The 8,359-nt window shown below is 43.2% G+C and overlaps 1 long non-coding RNA gene across 1 annotated transcript; it reads left to right on the top strand.

Annotated features, from left to right (window-relative positions):
* The first annotated feature begins 3,227 nt into the window (after window positions 1–3,227).
* On the top strand, window positions 3,228–5,456 carry LOC142826820 (uncharacterized). Its single transcript, XR_012901079.1, has 2 exons — window positions 3,228–3,810; window positions 4,931–5,456. It is a non-coding gene; the product is annotated as an uncharacterized LOC142826820 (long non-coding RNA).
* Window positions 5,457–8,359: the final 2,903 nt, after the last annotated feature.

Here is an 8,359-nt window from a genome sequence, read left to right as displayed (position 1 = left end):
AAAACTGATCACTCTTGAAAGCTAGACTGTGGAATTTGCTAGGGTAAATGAACATTTAATTTCCCTCCTGCTCCTATGGACTGCAACATTGTATCTGTAAATTTAAATCAATACTTTCCCCAGATAGATTCCTGTATATTTTAAATAGGGATTTGAAATCATGTTGGTCTCATTGTCCTACATAAAATGTGTTTTAGAAACCCAGAAATCCAGTTTCTGAATATGGAAACAAAGGGTATGTTCTTCACTTTAAAAATGTAAGGGAGTTTGTACCAGTTCCTGACAATGGTGAGTCTAAATTTAGTTGTATCAACCATTTGCACAGACAAGACCCCATGGCCTGTGTTATATGGAAGTCCAGAAAAGATGATCACAATGGTCCCTTCTTTATTATGATCTATTAAACTATGACTCCGTAACTATGTATTTGTTGCAATTAGTTCAGCTGGTTTGTTGAGGGACGACCTACTCATGGAGGTCCCTCAGATTTAATCCCCTTTAATGGTGTGACTTGGACTTCTCCTAGGCCTGTTTACAAGACCCTCCAATGATCTCCGTCAGTACCTGCTAACCCCTTTTCTCAGGGTAGAGTAGTTCAGGGGCTCGATCCATACACAGATCCTCTCTGCTAGGGTAGTACGGTCTAGTGGCCAGAGTTCATTCATAAGTCTCCTCTAATAAGAGTAATATGACCTAGGGGGCCAAAGTCCACATGCAGGTCCCCTCTACCAGGGGTAAGACGGCCTAGCGGCCAGAGTCTATACTCAAGACTCCTGTAATAGGAGTAATATGGCCCAGAGGCCTAGTCCAGAGGCCTGTAGGAAAACTTCACCCACAGGGGCTAGCTATGGAGACGATAGGGGGACTCAGGCCCTCCCACTCCACTGGGTCCCAGCCCAGGGCCCTGTTGGCAGAGGCGCAGGTCAATGCAGGAAAATGCAAAAGAGGAAGACCGTGGACAACATGGAGAAGATCTACTGAAATTGAAGGACAACAACTGGGGTACTCCTGGAGTCAGCTAGAAGTTTTGTCTCAGGACAGAATGAAGTGGAGGAGACTTGTAGATGACCTATGCTCCACTCAGAGTACAAGGGTTTAAGAAGAAGAAGACGATGAATACTCCGGGGTTATGGCTCCTTGGGTAGTTTCTCTCAGCCTGGCTGCTGCTGTGTGGTCTGGTGGCATCTGCTCCTCTGACTCCAGAGCTTTCTCTGCGCCTCCTTCCCCTTCTGCCTTCAGCCCAGACTGAGCTGCTCCCGGGGCCTTTATAGTCTGCCTCCATTTGGAGTATGCCCAGCAGGGCTGTGGGAGTACGGCCCACTCAGCCAGCTGGGCCAAGGCAACTCTCTGACTATATAAGTGCCGGTTTGATATACCCTATCACATGGTCCTTCTCCTTTCAGATCTATATGTGCTAAGACATCAGAGTGCATTGCACCATAGGTTGTATGTTCCTGGGCACTCTCTCCTCTGATGAGGTATGGGATAGCTGCCCACATTTTCTCAGAAAGCAATGACTCAAAGCAAATGAGGCCAGATGACAGAGATGAAGAAACACACAGCTAACACATGACTGTAGAGAAGCCATGCTATTGTGTGTGTTGTAGCTTGAAAAAAGTCATTCAGAGTCATTCAGGCCTCTGCACCACAATCACAAAGTACTTTTTTTTAAACAAAGCGAGCTTAACACAATTGGAACACTCCTCACCCCAAATCCAGCGTAGACACAGTTTAACATGTTTACAATCCTGCTAGCTGTTCATTTGTGTAGCCCAGGCTCCCTTTGAGCATTGCGTAGACATACTCACACTGGTTAGAGATCACATGACTATAACTCCAAAAATCTTGGTGTCAGTAGGTGGATTTGATTTTTACCTTGATTTCTTGGCCTTATCTCCACTGGATTCTCTCCATTGTTTGCATTCCCTATCCCCCTGAAACAGGGCAGAAGGTGCAGAGGAAATTCTGCTCGAGAGTTGCATCAACTCCCACACAGATTTCCTGACAGCAATCCACCAGGGAAGCCAGCCACAGACAGCAGCTGTTCTCCAGTTTTGCCTCCTTTCCACATCTGCAAACACACCAGAGTCTCCATCCTGCACTTTATCTTTGCAGATGCTTTTTGGGCTCAGAAAAGGGGGGAAACATGCCAGGGAGTTTACTGTTCTCTCTTTTCCATGCTCCTTACACCAGTTTGTTTCATTCTCGCTCTCTTCTGCCAGCACAAGCAGAAGGAAGCATCCAGCACTCAGAAATAGCTAATATAGCTTATTTTTATTTTGTTCGGTTAAAGACAAGTCACAGAAGCAAATTGGAACAGCTTGAAAAGAACACTCCCAAATTACAGCCCTCAAGACAAGAATGCATGTGCCTTCACACTGAACAAGTCTTGCAGTATTCATTCATGACTTTGTTCTAAACTTTGTCTGGCCATGCGCTGCATCAGAATCTCAGGCCTTTCTGTGAAACCGCCACATTACACATTATATATATTTGCTTATGCTTTTTGTACTTACATATGAATGTATGAAAAAGAGAGGGAAAAAAGAAATTTGCTTCACTTATATGGTCTGTTACAGTGTAATCCGGTGAGTCTAGGAGGAGGGGCAGGAAAAGTCTGCAAGCAGGTCTACACTACAACATCAAGTCAACATAAGTTGTGTTGACATACAGAAAGCCACCACAATAATCACACTAGTTTTGCATATGCACACTGTGTTCCTTGTGCAAGCAGTGTGCATCCTCACCAGGAGCACTTTCACTAACTGCCAGTGTGGGGCATTGTGGGATGGCTTCTCAAAGGCAGCAACAGCCAATGTAAGCAACATAGTTCTGCTTAAGTCAAATGCAGTGTCTATGCTGACACTGCGTCACTGTAGCTACACTGACTTAAGCATTTATGCTTTCTTATGAAGATGGAGTTATTCAGGCCTTGTCTACACTACAATTTTGTCAAAAGAAGTCACGTTGAGAAGTTGAGAAGAATCAGCTCCTTCTGCTGACAAAACTCTCCTGCTTTGGTGACAAAGTAAAACCACCTTGACAACAAGTGTAGAGCTTTTTGTGGTAAACTTATATCCACAAAGTGTCAGTGTACACACCACACTTGGTTATGTCACTGTAAATGACCAAAATGTGAGGTGTCCCACAATGACCATCCTGACCACTCTGGTCAGTAGTTATAACTCTGCCACACTTCACCCAGACACAAAGGCATCTGCCTTTCCTCCTTTAAAGGGCCAGAAATATTCAAAATTCCATATCCTGTTTGCTTTGGTGTGGAGAACTCACACTGTATCTTCTCATGTGTCCATGGCAACTCCACACAGCAAATGCTCTCCCTCTGGGAGCACACATGAGTTGTTGGATCTGCTTGCTCTGTGGGGTGAGGAGGCTCTGCAGTCCCATCTCTGCTCAAGCTGTAGGAACTTCAATACTAATGCTCAGATTTCTCATAGCATGCTGGATAAGGGCTATGAACAGGACATGCATCAATGCTATGGGAAGATAAAGGCGCTGAGGCAGGCATAACAGAAGGCAGGGGAGTCAAACTGTCACTCTGGTGATGTACCAAAGACCTGCCATTTCTTTAAGAAGCTGGACACCATCCCTGGAGATGACCCACCTCCACCGCCCAGGAAACCACAAGGAAAAAGTCATGGATGAAGAGGTGGAGTTGGAAGACAATGGCAGCATTGTGATGTAGCACAGAGTCAGGACCTCTTTTTCACTCCAGAGTACTCTAGACTCTAGCCTATCCCAGCAGGCCATCTCTGGTGCACATAATGTAGGAGAGGAGAGCTCTAACAGGTGATTTTTTTGAATTGAAGCTGCTCAGTTATGAGGTAGAGCTGTCCTTTGCTCTGTGTATTCTAGGAGTGAGTGCAGGAATAGAAATATACAAGTCTAGTTGTGTTTGAGAGTGCTCCACATTCCCCTGTGCAGCTAAGCATTGTGGTAGAATAGTGTGTTACTGCACACTGAGATTTCATGGGAATCCTCTAGAGAGATCTCTAGTAAACTTTCCTGGCTTTAGTAGAGCTGCTTTATTCTTTCCTCCATTGCAGGAAACTTTCCCATGTCAATCAGCAATCACTTGTGCAGGGACCAAATAACTTAGGTAAGCAGCATAGGGACTAGTGTCTGAAGCCACATGCATGCAGGAGATGCACTCTTGTATCCTTGCTTACCCTCAGCAGTGAGATATCCCAGGGTTGAGATATCCTACAAAAAATGGTGGCAGAATTTATGGTATTGTTTCTAGTCACCTACAATGGCCCCCTTAAAAATGCTTAGATCCTCGGCCCCAACCTGGAATGTCCAACCACCTCCTAGGCCAAAACTCACTGGCTGTGTCTAGACTGGCAAGTTTTTCTGCAAAATCAGATGATTTTGCGGAAAAACTTGCCAGCTGTCTACACTGGCAGTTTGAATTTCCACAAGAACACTGACGATCTTATGTAAGATCATCAGTGTTCTTGAGGAAATACTGTGCTGCTCCCATTCGGGCAAAAGCCCTCTTGCGCAAATCATTTGCACAAGAGGGCCAGTGTAAACAGTACAGTAATGTTTTCTGCAAAAAAGCCCCGATTGCGAAAATGGCAATAGGGGCTTTTTGCAGAAAACCGCGTCTAGATTGGCCACGGATGCTTTTCCGCGAAAAGTGCTTTCGCGGAAAAGCATCCCGCCAATCTAAACATGCTTTTCCGAAAATGCTTTTAACGGAAAACTTTTCCATTAAAAGCATTTTCGGAAAATCATGCCAGTGTAGACGTAGCCACTATGTTTAGGGTATATGCTGAGATGTGTGCTTGCCAAGGGATAGTGAGAAAGTATTTGGATGTTAAAAGAAGTGTATTTTACAATAATCATTTAATGATGTGTAAACTAACAATCATACTTCTGTGCATCATTTCTTGTGTTTTTGCAGATATTATTTTCAGGGGAACGCTTTGCACACTGACAGAGTGCCTCCACCAGATAAAGAAGTGACCAAGATGCAGCAAGGAGAGCATGTTCCAAGAGGTGCTCCAATCTTCAGAGGCTGGGGAAAAATAGAACATAGAGAATGGAGACAGACCTTCAAAGAAAATTTTAAAATGGAAAAGCAGGACAGAAAGGAGAGTGAGGAGTAAATTATAAAGAGCTAGGAGTGGATGATAAAAGTGATGGAGGAGCAAACAGAGATGCTGAAGTCCCTAATTATGCTCCAGGCAGAATATGTGTACTCACCTCCTCCCCCACCTCACCTCACAGACAATACAGAACTGTTTTCCATGCCCTCCCCAAACTGCTGCCACACATTCCCTGAAACTTCCCACAATGCCTTGGTACCCCATTTGCTCCATTTCTTTGGATAGCTTCCAAAATGATAGCTGAAGTTAAACACAACTGTCAGAGCCTACACTGCCCTGCACTCTTATCTCTCTTCTAATAAAAACAAACTATCTGAAAGATTATCAATTGTTCTCTCTGAGATGTGGTGGCTTCTGGTAATAATACTCAGTGGCAGTCTGGCTACTTGCTGACTATAAATCTTTATCAGGAATCATCACAATTTGCATGTCAAGCAGCAAGTTAACAAAGCATGGCAGAGTGCTGTATAAAAAGACACATTACTGATGCTCATTACCAAAATATTATCTCTAAGCCTCCCTGATTTGAACAGCCCTTTTGGTGCCCCTCTAATAGCCCTGGTAATGTGGCTGCTCTAATTCAGAGCCAGGTGATTCTACCTACTTACACCACCCTGGGGGAAACTGTGGGGCGAGGAGGCTCTGCAGTCCTAGCTCTGCTCAAGCTGTAGGAACTTCGAATATTATGAAGTATGTAGCTGGCAGCTATGACCAGACCATAGGAATATTCTCCTCATTTAGGTCTAACGTGCCATAAAGGCAGTACCAGAATGCATTTAAACAGCCAAAGGCACATACTATGATCATTCTGCACTTGCTCAGCTTATTGTTGAAATGTTCCTTGCTACTGTCCAGGTTTCCCATGTAAAGTGTAATGAGCCATGCGAGTAAGGAGTACACAGGATTTCCAAGGATCATTTGGGCGTTTCAAGGTCCCCCAATAGAATCTTCTGGTGTGGAAAGAAAGATCTTGTTTGAAATCTTCTGCATAGTCCAGTGTTCCTAAAGATGCATGCATCATGTACCTTCCTCGGCCATTCCACCTCCATGTCAGTAAAACACCCATTGGGAGCCACAAGCATCTGCAACATCAAGTTCTCCTTTCTGTGATTTACTCCATCACAAGATGATCTGGGGTCAAAATTGGAATATGTGTGTCTTTGATCACTCTGCTGCAGTTAGGGAATCCCATTGCCACAAAGCCATCACTATTCCATGCCTAATGCTAAGCGTCACAGTCCTTCATAGCAGGATGCGATAAATGGCCCTACACACTTATATTACTGCAGCCCCAACAGTGGGTAGACTTCCCAACTCCAAACCAATTTGTGACTGACCAATAGAATCTAGAGTTTCCAGTTTCTACCAAGTGATTGCCAATTGCTTGTCCACCAAGAACACAGCTCTCTTTTTGGTGTCCTTGCACTGTGGACAGTCCATACACATTTCCTGGAAGGTGGCTTTCTGAATCCAAAAGTTCTGCAGCCACTGCTCATCATCCCATAGCTTCATAATGATGTTATCCCACCACTTTGTGCTTGTTTCCAAGACCTTGAAGTGATGGTCCATCATCTTCAGCTGTTTAGTGAATATCAGAAGTAATCTGATATTTCTTTCCATGGCACATGGCAGGCCAGGCATATCAGATTCAGAGCTGTTCAGATTCAGTGCTCACGATAAACTTCATGACCATCCATAATGTGTTTATAACAGTGACCACAACAGTAGAGAGCAGTGCGGGAACCACCTTTTCACACAGAGATGGTAGGCTTACAGTCAACGGGGGCTCCTGTGAAATGCAGTTGGAAGCCCATGGAATGCTAGAGTAGAAAGAACTGCATCATGGAATGGTAAGCTCGCGACTATGATGCACCGTGAGCCACTCTGTCTTTCCACAACTCCAATCTGCTGAAGGTGGCAAGTAGCACAGTGGGATAGCTACCCACAGTGCACTGCTTTTACTGTTTTTTTAAAAATAGATTAATATTGTGAAGCCAGGACAAATCAAATTCTCATTTTCTAAATGTTTATTGGTGTAAAGACTCCCAAAATACTTCTCAGATCAGATCCACTGGAAATTGCTTATATAAGAGAAACAACAAACAAACATCAACAAGAAATAGGAAGCAAAACTTCTATTGATACCAGTGGTATCAGGATCAGCCACAAGAAATGCAGAGTTGGCTGCCTATTTTGTATCCCCATTACACCCCTTTCCTATGTTGCAATTCTGAGCTCTTAATTTTAATATTTCATTTTTATAATATCTAGACTTCCCCTACAGTTGTTCCTGTCTTACCAAAGCAGGTCTGCAATGCTCTCAGGTACGGGGCAACGGCATAACATCAACAGAGAATTTGGCCTGATGTTTGCAAAACAAATATTGAATCTATACATTTCTGCAATTCTTCTCATTCTTGTCCAGTCACATCTGGCATATGATACCTCATCTCTTGTCCCTCATTACAAAGATTGTCCCTCAGAATGACATCCAAAAATCAGCATTTTCTCAAACATAAAGCCTTTAATACCAATAGGGTAGTATGACTTTAAAACAGTTTGAGAGTCCTCTAATGGTGCTCACTGTGTGCTATGTTTTAGAAGCTGCCAGAAACCAGCCAGAGCAAAAATACTGTCTATAAATAGGCCTTGAAGGTTTGTGTATAGTTAGCACAATGGTTTAGGAGGTATCCAGTGGGCAAAAGGGGAAGGAGAGTAGCATTTTATGTCAAAAATGTCATTAGTTGTTTCTGAGTCACTAATAACTAAGAAGAAAATGATCTTACATGCTTATGGATCAATGTTCTAACAGATAAAGTGCATAATGGGGTATCTATTGGTCTCTGCTATAGACTACAAATCACTCTAGGGAACAGGATGACTGGCTCCTTAATCTATTTACAATATGTAGGAAAAAAAAGTCATATGATCATTGGGAAATTCTATTTGAGTGTCATATGTTGGAAGTCCCATGCTGCCAGTACTAAAACATCCTTAGCATTTCTATATATTATAGATAACTATTTCCTCACTCAAAAAGTGTTGCGTCCAACACAAGGGAATTCTATATTAGACCTCATCTTTACCAATAAAGAGGAACTGATCTAAGAGGAACTAAAAATTAATGATCTTATTTATAATGTGAGACCAGAATAAAGAATGCTTTTAAAGGGCCTGTTTTGTAAAGCTGAAAGCAATCTGACATTAGAAAAAGGAATGCCACA

This window comes from Pelodiscus sinensis, chromosome 2 (genome assembly GCF_049634645.1).
Source record: "Pelodiscus sinensis isolate JC-2024 chromosome 2, ASM4963464v1, whole genome shotgun sequence".
NCBI classification, from domain to species: Eukaryota; Metazoa; Chordata; order Testudines; family Trionychidae; genus Pelodiscus; species Pelodiscus sinensis.
Note: the sequence above shows the minus strand (reverse complement) of the source record. Positions and strands in the feature narration are given on the sequence as shown.